Here is a 17,129-nt window from a genome sequence, read left to right on the forward strand (position 1 = left end):
TGGCAGCTTTGCGAACGTGAGCAGCAGCTTTCTCAACATGAAGGGTAGCCACCTGAAACAACTACCTGCATTGAGAAATCCCGCCGAGAGGTGGTCTAGCGCTCGATTTTCTTCTTCGCCAATGTTGGAAATGGGATCCCCGGCTGGCCAGGGCTTTCGCCAAAGTCAGTCAGAGACCACCACACCCAAGTCAGGGCAAGGGAGTTACACGCCAAGATAACCCCTACTCACCCTCTAGGTAACGTGGCGCGAGCAGCAAGGCTAAACTTGGAGGCGACGTAGGCTAAGTATTTGCGCACGCACCCCAGCAACAACACCCAAAGGCCCACCACAAAGGAAACTCCACACAAGGTTATATAAAAAATAGCCTTTGTATTACACCAAAACACATTAGATAAAACACACACTTTACAATGTGCCAGAGGCACGGGCAGAATTTACAAGGGGATATTTACAAGACAGGGCCACCTGGACCACTGTCAGGAATCAGAAGTAGCACTTTCAGAAATAGCACTTAGAAGGTAAAATATAAATGTACTTTAGCATATAGCCAGGTTCTGAGCTGGGATGGGGCAGTGAGATAAATAACGGTGATGGATCAAGCCCTGATCTTTGGACTGGGTAAGAGTGGTCTGCTTAATTCAGACACTCTGTTCATCACCACCCCCTTTTCTGAATCGTTTTTGGCCACTATAGGTGTGGCAGGGTATACTCAGACATGAGTCCCTTTCTCACTGCTCCATCAGGATTCAAGCAAGCCGGGCCGAAGAGGCTGAAATGCCAGAAACCGGTCCCCGGTAGCTTGTCTCCTTTCTGGTGAAGAATTGGCTTGGTAGTTTGGTCTGCCCTGTTCCCATGATGCACTGGGCCAGGGACAGACTAATTTGCATATAGCCAGGTTCTGAGCTGGGATGGGGCAGTGAGATAAATAACGGTGATGGATCAAGCCCTGATCTTTGGACTGGGTAAGAGTGGTCTGCTTAATTCAGACACTCTGTTCATCACCACCCCCTTTTCTGAATCGTTTTTGGCCACTATAGGTGTGGCAGGGTATACTCAGACATGAGTCCCTTTCTCACTGCTCCATCAGGATTCAAGCAAGCCGGGCCGAAGAGGCTGAAATGCCAGAAACCGGTCCCCGGTAGCTTGTCTCCTTTCTGGTGAAGAATTGGCTTGGTAGTTTGGTCTGCCCTGTTCCCATGATGCACTGGGCCAGGGACAGACTAATTTGCATATAGCCAGGTTCTGAGCTGGGATGGGGCAGTGAGATAAATAACGGTGATGGATCAAGCCCTGATCTTTGGACTGGGTAAGAGTGGTCTGCTTAATTCAGACACTCTGTTCATCACCACCCCCTTTTCTGAATAGTTTTTGGCCACTATAGGTGTGGCAGGGTATACTCAGACATGAGTCCCTTTCTCACTGCTCCATCAGGATTCAAGCAAGCCGGGCCGAAGAGGCTGAAATGCCAGAAACCGGTCCCCGGTAGCTTGTCTCCTTTCTGGTGAAGAATTGGCTTGGTAGTTTGGTCTGCCCTGTTCCCATGATGCACTGGGCCAGGGACAGACTAATTTGCATATAGCCAGGTTCTGAGCTGGGATGGGGCAGTGAGATAAATAACGGTGATGGATCAAGCCCTGATCTTTGGACTGGGTAAGAGTGGTCTGCTTAATTCAGACACTCTGTTCATCACCACCCCCTTTTCTGAATCGTTTTTGGCCACTATAGGTGTGGCAGGGTATACTCAGACATGAGTCCCTTTCTCACTGCTCCATCAGGATTCAAGCAAGCCGGGCCGAAGAGGCTGAAATGCCAGAAACCGGTCCCCGGTAGCTTGTCTCCTTTCTGGTGAAGAATTGGCTTGGTAGTTTGGTCTGCCCTGTTCCCATGATGCACTGGGCCAGGGACAGACTAATTTGCATATAGCCAGGTTCTGAGCTGGGATGGGGCAGTGAGATAAATAACGGTGATGGATCAAGCCCTGATCTTTGGACTGGGTAAGAGTGGTCTGCTTAATTCAGACACTCTGTTCATCACCACCCCCTTTTCTGAATCGGGTTACCAGATTCAGCAGACTCAGTGAGTGGCGGATTTCAGTACGTCATGCTGCTCTTGCACTGATTTTTTGCACTTGGAGCTTGTCGCGCAATAAAAAATCAGCGTGGTGGCACCATGCGATGCACCAAAAGGCGCTGCTTCTTTTTGGCACTCGAGTAGATTTTTCACTTCAGTGGCAGCTTTGCGAACGTGAGCAGCAGCTTTCTCAACATGAAGGGTAGCCACCTGAAACAACTACCTGCATTGAGAAATCCCGCCGAGAGGTGGTCTAGCGCTCGATTTTCTTCTTCGCCAATGTTGGAAATGGGATCCCCGGCTGGCCAGGGCTTTCGCCAAAGTCAGTCAGAGACCACCACACCCAAGTCAGGGCAAGGGAGTTACACGCCAAGATAACCCCTACTCACCCTCTAGGTAACGTGGCGCGAGCAGCAAGGCTAAACTTGGAGGCGACGTAGGCTAAGTATTTGCGCACGCACCCCAGCAACAACACCCAAAGGCCCACCACAAAGGAAACTCCACACAAGGTTATATAAAAAATAGCCTTTGTATTACACCAAAACACATTAGATAAAACACACACTTTACAATGTGCCAGAGGCACGGGCAGAATTTACAAGGGGATATTTACAAGACAGGGCCACCTGGACCACTGTCAGGAATCAGAAGTAGCACTTTCAGAAATAGCACTTAGAAGGTAAAATATAAATGTACTTTAGCACAAAATAGCACACAACCAGTAACTACTGGTAACAGGACCTCACTAGCACCACCTGTACTAGGGAGAAAACAACCACCTATGTATCACAATACCTGTAGGGGTGTAAGAGTAAAACACATGATGCAATGCATGACATTCATTCAGAGGTGTAAAGGCACATGACGCATAAAAACACATTCAGAGGTGCAGGGGAAGGAAACACATGATGCAGAACCTACATTCAGCGGTGTAAAAGCAAAGCACATGACGCATAAAAAAACATTCAGAGGTGCAGCACAAGAGAACACATGATGAATAAACTACCCATTCAGAGGTGTAAGAAAAGGAGACACAATAGCGCAAAATCCACATTAGCCACCACCTGTGGCGGTCCCTGTGTCCCAAGGTCAGGGCCTAAACGTGGCAGTTGCCCACAAAGTGCTGGGCAACTGGTGCAACATCAAAAATGGGCCAACGCTGGAGCCTCTGCCCAACTGACTGTCTCTCAAGAGCCTCACTGGGCTCTGAATACAACTGTGGCCCCTTTTTGGTGGGAGTCCCCCCTCTGGGGGACTCGAGAACAATGGGCGCCCAGAGCCTCTCAGGGCTCTAAATAGAGATATGCCCCTTGGTTGGAGCCTCCGTGGGCTCAGGATCAACACTACCCCTGGAGCCTCTCGGGGCTCTTGAAGCAAGTAATGCCCCAGGTAGTCGGGGCGGCCCTCTGCCAACCGGGGCCGCCCAAAGTGTTCTAACTCCGTTGGAGTCCCTCTCGGGGGACTCTGAACACCAAGCGCTGCCCTGCTGGGGCAGCAGAAAGGGAGGACAGGGCCCAGGTCACAGGGGCGGCACCGAAAGCGTGCCCGACACACACCCCTACCCGCCTCGATCAGAGCCCCACTCACCGGTCTCTTTCCTCTGGTGGGGGCTCCTCCGGACAGCAGCATCCTTTTTCACCGGCGGCTGGCAGAGGTCCGGGGCTCTCCTGTCACTCGGGAGCCTCGGCAGGACGTGCAGGCTGCTTCCTGCTTCTCCGCCTGGCCCCGTCACGCTGCAGCTTGCCTGGCTTCCTGCCTCGGGTGTCCGCCAATGACAGCGCGGCCCCGAGCAGGGAGGCGGGCACTTCCGGGTCGCACTTGGCAGCGGCCCGGCAACGTTTTCAAAACACTCCGGGCTGCGGCGGTGAACCTTCTATGTTAACTATAAGGCGAGGTGGGCTCTCACTATGGCCAAGACAATAGCGGCACGGTCCCTGGCGAGGTGGGCACTCGCCAGGGGCTTCGAAATCAGCAAATCAGACGGGCAAATGCCGGGTGGGCACCGGCTGTGCAAAAAGCGCTCGCAAGCGCTACCACGGCAAATACAGCGCTCCCAGCACTAGAGGGGCAACAAAGCGCTCCCAAGCGCTACAGGGGAAATCCAAAGCGCTCCCAGGTGCTAGGGCAACAGCAAGTCCTTCAGGGGTCCATCAGCAAGCCAGGGGCTGGGCAGGGCTCAGGGAGGCAAGCCATCCCTGAGCCCAAGCAGCAGCACGCCCCTGGCAGATTCAAGCAGAAAACAAGAACATTTTCATGGGGTCACAGCCCCTCTTTTATACACCTTTTCCCTTTGTCTTTAGGTGCAGGGTGGGGGCAGAACCAGTCGCAGCTGGTTCTGGAGCACTCTTGATGGCCCAACCACCCATTCTATTCACTGGCAGGGCTTGGGTCATCAGTCACACCACAGGGGGGCGGAGCCATCATTGTGTGGGGAAAACCCAGCCCATCCAGGACACAGGTACACTCCTCCCACACATCACTCATGCTAATCTCCCACTCACCACCGGGGCAGACCCACACAGACTTCCTGGAGCCTGGCATCCCAGCCAGCTCCAGCCAATCACACGCCAGCACCCTCACAGCACACGTACAGCCATGTCTAGAAATGGCGCTTCGCTACTAGACACATACATGCTGCATACACCATCTCGCAGCATTCACTCTCACGAGTTCACACATACCAGACTCAAGCCTGTACACCCCACGCATCAGGAACTACCAGGGACACATACATTCCCCATGCATTCCTATGGGCGAGCAGGCCTAGCTCAGCACATGCACTCAGAGTGCGCACGCACTTTCCACTGAGACACAGTGAAAGTGCGCAGTATCCAAAAATCACCATCTCCAGGTCACCATTTCAAGCAAAAAGTCTAGGGGTGAACCTGCCCTAAGGGCCAAAGTCCAACATAACCCCCTTCCAGCCAAAACGCAGGGGAGACCAATCACCACCGTGATGGACTTCCCTGCTTGGGGCGATAGAACACGGACGCAGGCCCGCAACTGCAGGGACACCCTCCTGTTCTACGCCACGGTGAACCCATGGGATTCCTTCTAAACACACTGTCTGGACCAACTGGGCTACCCCACTGGTACTCCCAAGCTGTCCACGGCCAGGACCAGGCCCTAGGCCACCCAGATACCACTGGTCCATGCCCATCCACAGAGTGGGGGGTAGTAACCCCTGGCCTACAATAGCCATTCTCCACTCCCTTTCTCAGTCTAGTTCCAAACTACCACTGATCCTTCAACCTAGGGTCCGCACCCTCAGGCTGACCAGAGGTCACGGGCAGGAATGCCCCACCCTACCTCTATTTCTGAAGCACCCTCCAGAACACAACTCTCCCACCAGTTTAGGACCTGTCTTCCTCAGCAGCAGTGACCACAGTCAGACCACCACCAGAACGGTGTAGCGAGGCGTTGCACGCCGCGGTGCCCCCCAGTTGCGGTGCATCCTATGGCTCGTTGACGGCGTCGAGACGACGTCGGTGAGCGCAGAGGCGGCGTTGCTCGAGGGGGACGTTGCTCAGTGCGGTGCCTACAGGACACCAGGGTGGTCATGACTGAGTCACAGCTCCCTTAACTGGTTTACCACCTGGGATTCAAATTCACCGGATGCACAGGGGTCAGACTTCCTCTGACCCCCTTCCAGAGTTCTGCACCCTCCCACTGTAGAACAGGGTCCCTCCACTTAAGGTAGGCCCCACCTGCTCTCAGGGTAGTACCACAACACTTAGCCAAGAACCCTAAAGATCCCTGCTAGGCCTGTACCACCCCTTCTGGGAAACACAGGGTCTCTTCACTTAAGATGAGCCCCACCTGTGTTCACAGGGGTACCCCTAGAAGACAAACCGGCCAGGACACTGGCTACAGTCGCCCTGCCGTCCAGGACAGGCAACACCTGACCCTGGCTCCCCAACCTAGGGATGCTACCCTTTGGTCAGATGCCTGGCGCACCAGGACTTCCTTGAGGGTGACACAACTAATGTGTCGTGTACAAGTCTGCCTGACACTCAGGACAGAAGTGGCATCACCATGGTCACTCACTGGCGACACAACCCTTCTGGTTGGCCCCTGACCCACTGGTTCTTCCACTGGGGAACCTATCCCCCTCGCACCCCTCCATCTGGACTTCTGCACCCTCCCAACTGGAGCGGTACTGCCAGACACCAGAACTACTGGAACCCTGGTTACAGAGGTTCCACGTTCTCCAGACACTCTGGAAGATCCTCCTCAAATGACCTATTGGTACAGCCTAGGCCCCCGACCTGATGTTCCCTTCAGAAACACTCCAGGCCCTGACACTGGGTTTCGGGCACCTGGAGACATGCAGTCCCACCCACTCCTTCTCCTCTTGAGACAGGACGTGAGCCCCTACACCGAGACCTAGCTGGGCTACACTGAACCTCTTCCACCACGCTGGGCTGGAAGACACCTCAGACACTCCTTTTGGAATCACTCCATCCCCTATGCCTCTCTCCTCCCAGAACATTACCAACTCCAAAATTCTGTCTCTCAACAGACCACAGAAATCAAAAAGCAGGCTCCACTATCTGCAGACGTTCTTGGGAAAAGTTCAACACACAGGACTTAAATATCTGAGCAAAACTAGCATTCAGCAAGCTCCCCATCCAGAGAACTCACAAACACATCCAGTGCCACACACCATTCATCCACACACACCCCTCCCCAGACTGGTAAGGCAGTTTCTACCACCCCTGACTTCTCAACCTGACCACACTTGACACAGGTACCATTACTCCAGGGCAGGGACGGGGGACACATGCACTGGACACACTTATGCTGCCACCACTGGATCCCACCCTTCTGGTGAATCCAGAAAACACACTGCACTTAGGGGGATGATCTACCCTCCCGAGCTAGGGACACCTAACTCAAAGTGCACAAGAAACACATTTCCACAGAAATGACATTTTTAGCAAACTTAAAACAATAATCCCCACAATGTTTTTATCTAAAATGCAGAGTTTTGTGGTGCAGCCAGCTGCTACTAAGGTACAACGCAAACACAAATCCTTATCCCACCGCTTGCCGCCAATGTTGGAAATGGGATCCCCGGCTGGCCAGGGCTTTCGCCAAAGTCAGTCAGAGACCACCACACCCAAGTCAGGGCAAGGGAGTTACACGCCAAGATAACCCCTACTCACCCTCTAGGTAACGTGGCGCGAGCAGCAAGGCTAAACTTGGAGGCGACGTAGGCTAAGTATTTGCGCACGCACCCCAGCAACAACACCCAAAGGCCCACCACAAAGGAAACTCCACACAAGGTTATATAAAAAATAGCCTTTGTATTACACCAAAACACATTAGATAAAACACACACTTTACAATGTGCCAGAGGCACGGGCAGAATTTACAAGGGGATATTTACAAGACAGGGCCACCTGGACCACTGTCAGGAATCAGAAGTAGCACTTTCAGAAATAGCACTTAGAAGGTAAAATATAAATGTACTTTAGCACAAAATAGCACACAACCAGTAACTACTGGTAACAGGACCTCACTAGCACCACCTGTACTAGGGAGAAAACAACCACCTATGTATCACAATACCTGTAGGGGTGTAAGAGTAAAACACATGATGCAATGCATGACATTCATTCAGAGGTGTAAAGGCACATGACGCATAAAAACACATTCAGAGGTGCAGGGGAAGGAAACACATGATGCAGAACCTACATTCAGCGGTGTAAAAGCAAAGCACATGACGCATAAAAACACATTCAGAGGTGCAGCACAAGAGAACACATGATGAATAAACTACCCATTCAGAGGTGTAAGAAAAGGAGACACAATAGCGCAAAATCCACATTAGCCACCACCTGTGGCGGTCCCTGTGTCCCAAGGTCAGGGCCTAAACGTGGCAGTTGCCCACAAAGTGCTGGGCAACTGGTGCAACATCAAAAATGGGCCAACGCTGGAGCCTCTGCCCAACTGACTGTCTCTCAAGAGCCTCACTGGGCTCTGAATACAACTGTGGCCCCTTTTTGGTGGGAGTCCCCCCTCTGGGGGACTCGAGAACAATGGGCGCCCAGAGCCTCTCAGGGCTCTAAATAGAGATATGCCCCTTGGTTGGAGCCTCCGTGGGCTCAGGATCAACACTACCCCTGGAGCCTCTCGGGGCTCTTGAAGCAAGTAATGCCCCAGGTAGTCGGGGCGGCCCTCTGCCAACCGGGGCCGCCCAAAGTGTTCTAACTCCGTTGGAGTCCCTCTCGGGGGACTCTGAACACCAAGCGCTGCCCTGCTGGGGCAGCAGAAAGGGAGGACAGGGCCCAGGTCACAGGGGCGGCACCGAAAGCGTGCCCGACACACACCCCTACCCGCCTCGATCAGAGCCCCACTCACCGGTCTCTTTCCTCTGGTGGGGGCTCCTCCGGACAGCAGCATCCTTTTTCACCGGCGGCTGGCAGAGGTCCGGGGCTCTCCTGTCACTCGGGAGCCTCGGCAGGACGTGCAGGCTGCTTCCTGCTTCTCCGCCTGGCCCCGTCACGCTGCAGCTTGCCTGGCTTCCTGCCTCGGGTGTCCGCCAATGACAGCGCGGCCCCGAGCAGGGAGGCGGGCACTTCCGGGTCGCACTTGGCAGCGGCCCGGCAACGTTTTCAAAACACTCCGGGCTGCGGCGGTGAACCTTCTATGTTAACTATAAGGCGAGGTGGGCTCTCGCTATGGCCAAGACAATAGCGGCACGGTCCCTGGCGAGGTGGGCACTCGCCAGGGGCTTCGAAATCAGCAAATCAGACGGGCAAATGCCGGGTGGGCACCGGCTGTGCAAAAAGCGCTCCCAAGCGCTACCACGGCAAATACAGCGCTCCCAGCGCTAGAGGGGCAACAAAGCGCTCCCAAGCGCTCCAGGGGAAATCCAAAGCGCTCCCAGGTGCTAGGGCAACAGCAAGTCCTTCAGGGGTCCATCAGCAAGCCAGGGGCTGGGCAGGGCTCAGGGAGGCAAGCCATCCCTGAGCCCAAGCAGCAGCACGCCCCTGGCAGATTCAAGCAGAAAACAAGAACATTTTCATGGGGTCACAGCCCCTCTTTTATACACCTTTTCCCTTTGTCTTTAGGTGCAGGGTGGGGGCAGAACCAGTCGCAGCTGGTTCTGGAGCACTCTTGATGGCCCAACCACCCATTCTATTCACTGGCAGGGCTTGGGTCATCAGTCACACCACAGGGGGGCGGAGCCAGCATTGTGTGGGGAAAACCCAGCCCATCCAGGACACAGGTACACTCCTCCCACACATCACTCATGCTAATCTCCCACTCACCACCGGGGCAGACCCACACAGACTTCCTGGAGCCTGGCATCCCAGCCAGCTCCAGCCAATCACACGCCAGCACCCTCACAGCACACGTACAGCCATGTCTAGAAATGGCGCTTCGCTACTAGACACATACATGCTGCATACACCATCTCGCAGCATTCACTCTCACGAGTTCACACATACCAGACTCAAGCCTGTACACCCCACGCATCAGGAACTACCAGGGACACATACATTCCCCATGCATTCCTATGGGCGGGCAGGCCTAGCTCAGCACATGCACTCAGAGTGCGCACGCACTTTCCACTGGGACACAGTGAAAGTGCGCAGTATCCAAAAATCACCATCTCCAGGTCACCATTTCAAGCAAAAAGTCTAGGGGTGAACCTGCCCTAAGGGCCAAAGTCCAACAGCCAACTTAATGTTTGTGAGTCACGCACCAGAATAAACTGTGCCATGAAGAGGTTGGTGGAATTTTTCTGGAGGGGGCAAGCTCTGTGAACTCTGTCGGAGGCGTGTAGTGTACTGCCCACCCCTAGCAATAAATTGATCGTTTTTGTGCATAACACTATGCATTTTTTAACAGCAATTCATAAGACCTTAAACGTGGTTTGGAGATATGGAAGATATTACTGTTTTAATTGCACTGAAGAAGAGGGCTCATCTAGATGTCAACCTACAATGTTAACACAAGTATAGTACCAGTGGGGGGAAATTACAACATAATTATAGCGGGTGTGTTTGGATACTGAAAAACAGTGGAAAAAGTTAAAGGGACCTACAAGACATATGCAGACTTAATGAACACCAAATTATAAACTGGAAAGACAGAAATTTACAACTCAATCTTTTCAATCCTTTGTTGATTTTGAAAGTGTTCAACCCTGCAGTAATCAGAACTGAAAATCCTAATAATTGGAAAATTAATGCTCTTTATTTATCCTGCAAAAACCAGGGGCATGCAATGAAGCTTGTTAGATCCAGCTGAACTATTTTTAGCAAAGAGCGCCTTAGAGTGTAACCTATCAAGAGTTAGTCGTATAACATAGCTATTTGAAGGTGTTATGGACCTGAGATTCTGTTCTGGTAGCCAGCTAAGGGAGTTGATGGTGAAAGACCTCATTGATATTTATATGTGTACTACACTAAAAATTATGAAAAGTTCCTTGCTATGTTATAAAAAAAAGAGTGTACATCTTTTAGGAGGGTTACTCGAGAGAGATCATAATCAAGAGAAGGTTGCTAACCTTAACTATGAGGACGTTTGTGATGAACGTTCTTGAGAGAAAAATAGAATATTAGTGTCTAAAGAGCGTGTCTAGCCATTTGGGATATTTATTGGAAGGCATTTGGAGTGCTGGTATACGCGATGAAATTGTGGTGTAAAGCAGCAATGGAAACAGCAATTCTAAGAAGAGTGCCTGGTAAGCAAAAAGAGAAGAGCTCCAGGATGGTCCTCAGGATTGAGACTGCCCGCACTGAAGATCCGAGATTCTGCGTAATGGCTGCTGTATGACAAATAGAGCAAGAGAATTATATATAATGACAAGGGGGTGGTTGTGTTTTTTTACTGACATTATAAGGCCCTCTGCACTACTACAGACTCCATAATGACTGCATGCAAGAGTGCTACACTGAGACGATCTGTCGGTACACTTCCTGTGTGAGCTCATTAACCGCTTCCGTGCTACGCCGATTTCCCCCCTGTGCTGGACATTCCAACAGGGTGTGGTCGTGACGGAACCATTCCGTCATCAGCACAGCTCAACCGTGACTGATGATGGAATGGTTCCGTCACAAGCATCGAAGGGGTTAAAAGGAGTGATGGCTGAGAATGCTTTTGCTTGTACCATGGAATCCTCCTTCTTCTCTGCTGGTCGCTAAGGTTAATGGTGAAGTCGTAAAAAAAATCTAAATATTCTGCAGTTCCCTGAAGCATTAACCACTGTTGGATACTGAGGTGACTGCATGTAGGCTTGAATGCCATCTTTGTAGTAACACCCAGCTCTGTGGCAACATTGATAGGCAGCTTGGGAATCAAATAGATCGTACCACAAAGGGAATATTTAGTTCATGGCAACTTAGCTACAATTCATGTTTTTTTCTATCTTGGTTATTGTACATGATTAATTTAGAACATCTGGTGAAAGTGAAGTATGCTAATAAATATGTGTTCGTGGACCTTCAAGCAAGACACTTGAGAGGGTCTGTTTCATATCCCTGGCCTGTGGTACACTGGAGGTGGGAGAGTTCTCAGTCATGCTGCAGGTGGTGAAGTTCTAGGGCTTGCATCATGTAGTCAAGCTCTGAGCCTTCTCCAATATGGCTGTCAGTCAATAAACACCTATCACTCCACATCAGCCCATTGCGTGCTCCTATTTGGATGGCTCTTTTTGGTTATGACCTTCTGCTATGTATAAATAAGCAAGCTTGAACAGTGAAGATATTTGTCTAAAATTCTCCTATCATCTCCTTAATATGTGATAATACAACGTGATGGACTACCTTGGCAAAATAAATGCACCACATTCAAAATAATAATAATGTAAAGTGGTATTCGGATAGCCATAATAAAGTCTTGTGGAACAGTGCAGTTGAGTACATTTATTTTGATGAATCTCATCACTCGATCACTTGCTTATTCTAGTAATGCTATGGTATACCGAAAATTATCAGAAGATGTTATATACTGCTTATTCTCTGTACACGTGACCAAAGGCCTTCCTTGGGGTCATCTGGAATTAGGAGTTCTATGTCCCTATGAAACGTGCATCACCTTCAGATGGGCAGTCTCGTCACGCTTGGTCCTGTTTACTCCAGGACCACGCGTGACGAGACAGCCCGTTATCAAAACCTCAACCATACATAGAAGTTCAGGGAGAGAAGATATCTGTTACTCTCTATATTGCAGGTGTTACACTGTCGACTGAAGGTGATACACGTTTCATATGGACATAGAACTCCTAATTCCATAATGGTCTATGGTGGTGTTTAGCCTTGAGAAAGTCCTTTTGGACGAAACACGTGTTGGCTGCCTGTTTCGGATGTTATGAAAATCATATTTTTTAATAAAGGATACATAAAGAAAAATCAAGGTTGCTGTAAGGACTTCTTATCTACTTGAGTGGCTAACAGCCAGCTACACTTTATTGGACTTTTTTTGTGCCTCAGCATTTGTGTACTTATTGTTTAAACCTCAAGTGGATTTCTCCATCTTGGGTGTTGATCCAGCCTCCTATGAGCAGAGGGAGGCTATATGCTTGGAGAGCACTACATTTTACTTACATCTAGAGGAGTGACTTCCTAATAGACGAAAGGGGTGTATTTGCATGTGTAGAATTGGCATATCTGTTTTATTTCTTTCTTGTGTATTGAGACCATTGAACATAATATCCTGTTACACTGTTTGCAAGATATTCGTTTCGGTAGATCTGTTTATAACTGGTTCAGCTCTTTTTCACCAGGCATATGCAGCCAATGACTACATGAGCTTTTACATCAACAATCACTTGTTGCGGTGCCTGCTCTCTCTCCTTGCCTTTTTGAGAACTTTGTTAAGCCATTGGCTAAATTCATTCACATATTTATGTAAGAGACATGAGCCTCCTACTTTCATGCAATGTATAGAGAGGTTTAGGCAGACCAACCCTAACCCTGATTTAACAGCGTTTTTTTGTGGTGGATTTAATTGCCAATATCTGGATATCCAATTTCTGGCCTCACACACTTGGTGGTTTACTCACCTCTTTCTGTCATCTCTGTAAAATGTTACCTTATCTTAGCTTGGTTGACTGAAGTTCCACTGTTGTATGATCCATGAATCTAGATGAGAAGTTCCCTTGGCTGCCGATGCAAGATTGGGTGTGCTCTTTATGCAAGGTTGTACACTATTCCAATAAAAATATTGCAGGCAATAATTTACTTGGTACATAAATTGCCAGCTTTTCATTTGCACCCTTTTCTGTTTAAAAATCCATCTACCAAAAGATGAATGTGGGAGTTGAATGCACCAGGGCTGGATGATGCAAAGTGACTGGCTGCCTCAGATATGTGCCAACAGGCACGCTGAGGTGGCTCTGTGTGATGTGGATTTTCTCAGGAGGTGTACATTGCAGGACTGCATGAGCAGAGCCTGCTGGTCAGTCCTGAACACATGCACGTGTCTCTGTTGCAGCAGCAGCATTCCAGGAGAATATTCTGCATGTTGAGGAGAGGATTCTATTTTCTAGAGGCAAATTGGGACTTAGAGAACTTAGCCGTTCTGAGGTGTGGAGTTCATCAGAAAACTAGAGGATGTCAAACCTGAAGACAACAACACAGTAGTCTGTGAACATCAAAGTCGACTCATCTGCCACATGTCAGAGACTTCTAAGCCATGAACGTGTCCACCTGTGCTCCAGAGAGCTGCCCACACGAGCTTTGTGATCGGGGAGAGCGAGTAAATGAGAAGAAACATAGAAGATGGAGGGCATGCAAAGAATTGACTGCTGCTCAGATAATATCTGTTTCCAATGCTGAACACAGTGAAAGTGATGGAGCCTACTTGTAATAAAGGAGGGTAATGGTACACTTTATCCTGTGTTTGCTAAAGTGCCAGTAGGCAGGTTATGAGTTTGGGTAAATGAGGGTGGCGGTTGCTTCTTCTGTCACATCTCCTTGTATATTGCTTCCAACTCTGATGAGGGTAGTGTAGTGTGCCTAGGAGATGGGTGGAGTATGAGTGTGCGCGCACACAGCCACCACAAGCTTACAGTGACTGATGCTCAGAGCAGTTAAGACCAGGGATCTATCCAGGCCGTGCCATCACATGCACAGTTTTACATGTAGAACATATATGCTAAGGAGCGGAACAAAATGTGAGCAAGTGGTTTGCTTATGTATACGATAAAGTACTCCTGTTGTACGTCATATGGATACTGCAAGTCACCGAGGAGTTCCATAACCATATAGAGCAGGGGTACTCATAGTACGGCCCGCAGGCCATTGGCGGCCCGGCAAGCCTTCCCTGGCGGCCCGCGGACCTTGTACACATCATACCAGTGTTTTAATTTTTTTTTTTTAAAGAGTGTCTGCAAATTAAGTTACAGCAGCGCGACTCCGAGACTCTGCTGCTCTGTGGGGGCCGGCCGGGCGATTCCTGCCATAGTTAAAATGGAGCTGCAGGGGCGCTAAGAGGTGAACAACACAGCCTCATTAACATTCTAATGGTCTTTTAAAGACCTGTTAATGTGCTAGGTGCAGCTATGTGTGTGTGTGTGCTCCGAAGCTGTCTCAGCCCGGGCTGACACAGAGGCAGGGTGACATGACAGAGGGAGAGGGAAAGAAACGGAGACAAAGTGAGGAAGGGAAAGGGAGACCGGGTGACCGAGTAAGAGAGGGAAGGAGGGAAAGGGAGGGAGGGAGGAAGGGAATGGGAGGGTGAGGGAGGGAAAGGGAGTGACAGTGAGGGAGTGAGGGAGGGAAAGGGAGATCGGGTGAGGGAGTGAGAGAGGGAAAGGGAGACATAGTGAGGGAGTGAGGGAAAGGGAGACAGAGTGAGGGAGGGAGGGAAAGGGAGACAGAGTGAGGGAGTGAGGGAGGGAAAGGGAGACAGAGTGAGGGAGGGAAAGGGAGTGACAGATTGAGGGAGTAAGGGAGGAAAAGGGAGACAGACCGAGGGAGGGAAAGGGAGATAGAGTGAGGGAGTGAGGGAACGGGAGACAGAGTGAGGGAGGGAGGGAAAGGGAGACAGAGTGAGGGAGTGAGGGAGGGAAAGGGAGACAGAGTGAGGGAGGGAAAGGGAGTGACAGAGTGAGGGAGTAAGGGAGGAAAAGGGAGACAGACCGAGGGAGGGAAAGGGAGACAGAGTGAGGGAGTGAGAGGGAAATGGATGCAGGGAAAGGGAGGTAGGGTAAAGGATGGAGGGAAAGGGAGGGCGAGAAAGGGAGTGAGGGAGGGAAAGGGAGACAGAGTGAGGGAGTGAAGGAGGGAAAGGGAGACAGAGTGAGGGAGGGAGGGAAAGGGAGACAGAGTGTGGGAGTGAGGGAGGGAAAGGGAGACAGAGTGAGGGAGGGAAAGGGAGTGACAGAGTGAGGGAGTGAGAGAGAGAAAGGGAGACAGAGTGAGGGAGTGAGAGAGGGAAAGGGAGGGAGAGAAAGGAAGGGAGGGAAAGGGAGTGACAGAGTGAGGGAGTGAGAGAGGGAAAGGAAGACAGAGGGAGGGAGACAGTGGGAGGGGGACAGAGTAAGGGAGAGTTAGAGAGGGAGGGAGAGGGAGGGAGGGAGACAGAGAGAAAGAGAGCGAGAGAGAGAGATGTGTGTATGCCGGGTCTGGTGGCTCAGTGGACGAAGGTGTCCGCTGTAGGGACCAGTTATCAACCTCATGGTCAGTTTCTTTTGTTGCTCTAGCCCCGCCCCCTCCCCCACTGACCCCGCCCCCACTGGTGCGGCCCTCGGACACAAACCACAGTGTAAATTTGGCCCCCGAGAGAAAGTTTGTGAGTACCCATGATATAGAGGAACAAGGCTGGCCACTGAGTTCCTTTATAAGGACATGGAGCTCTGAGGTGACTTGCAATAATATACTTTTAAGTGTTAAGCAGGGGGTACTTTATTACTTATAACAGATGATCACATCATTACCCTTAGCACAAACCACTTAAATCGTTTGTGTCATGCTCTTTCATATGAGAATAAATTTAGAATCTCTACTTCAAAATTAAACACACCAAAAAGAAGATATTTGTTTCAAAAGGTTATTAGAATAGGTTTATTAAAAGTGAGATTCAAAAGAAATGCTGCAGCTCAGAATGTTTATAAACATGCAGAGATTTTGTATTTCTTATATTTATCTAAAACATGGAAAAATAAATATATTTCCATTCATATCTCTCTTCTGCTCATCACGGTCTATCTATGAAAACATAGCAGAAGAAGGTACAGCCAGGGTTTGTTTTTGTTTTTTGAAACTTCAGCTTTAATTATGAACTTTGGCTTGCCTTTTCCCTTGGTTACTGGCTTCTGCAGCAGGCAATGTGACCTCATAAATTAACTGTAATAAGTTATTATAATTGAGTGGCTATGTTGTTACTTTATTACAAGAGACTAGCGTTGTCACAAATCGCCACAGAGATTGCAGGCTCCCATGTATTCTGCTTTGCATTCAAACAAATCCTTCTTTGCCTTTTGCATCTATAGTGACCACGCTATAACAAGAGAGTGAAAAAAATGTTTAACATTTGGAAATATGAGCACAGAAATGGTGGTCTTGCAGATCACCATCCCAATGACTGTAGCCATTGACAAAGGGTTGTAAATAGTTACTTACCTAATTAATATTTATTAGGCAGGTCGTGCCGCGACCTCTGCAAGTGATCATTTTGTTGCACAAACCTATTAGTACACAGGCAGCATCACAAAATGTCAGTCAGTTTGCAAAAAGCCAAAGCCCAGTGTGCACACACTCTTTGTGACATGCTTGATCACACATCAGCCCCTTAATCTTTAACAAATTATTTGATAATTTGTTTATACAAAATGTAAAACTATCATGTTTGCATAAATACGCATATCAATTGATTACAGGAAAAACACTGGACAAATGGGGGGTAAAGGTGCCCAAATATGGAGAGATGCAGCTGGTGTGGACAGTGGAGGTGTTGTTGCTTGCAGTGGCACTTGTGACAAGTGTATGAGGCAGTGGTCAAGGTACTGCTGTGGTCAACTCCAAAACTAAAGTTCAATTGCTCCTCCAAGTTTCTGCGTCTGATCAGGTATATAAGCATAATTACTGATTTTAAAA

The sequence above is a fragment of the Lissotriton helveticus genome, chromosome 2_2 (genome assembly GCF_964261635.1).
Source record: "Lissotriton helveticus chromosome 2_2, aLisHel1.1, whole genome shotgun sequence".
In the NCBI taxonomy this organism is placed as follows: domain Eukaryota; kingdom Metazoa; phylum Chordata; class Amphibia; order Caudata; family Salamandridae; genus Lissotriton; species Lissotriton helveticus.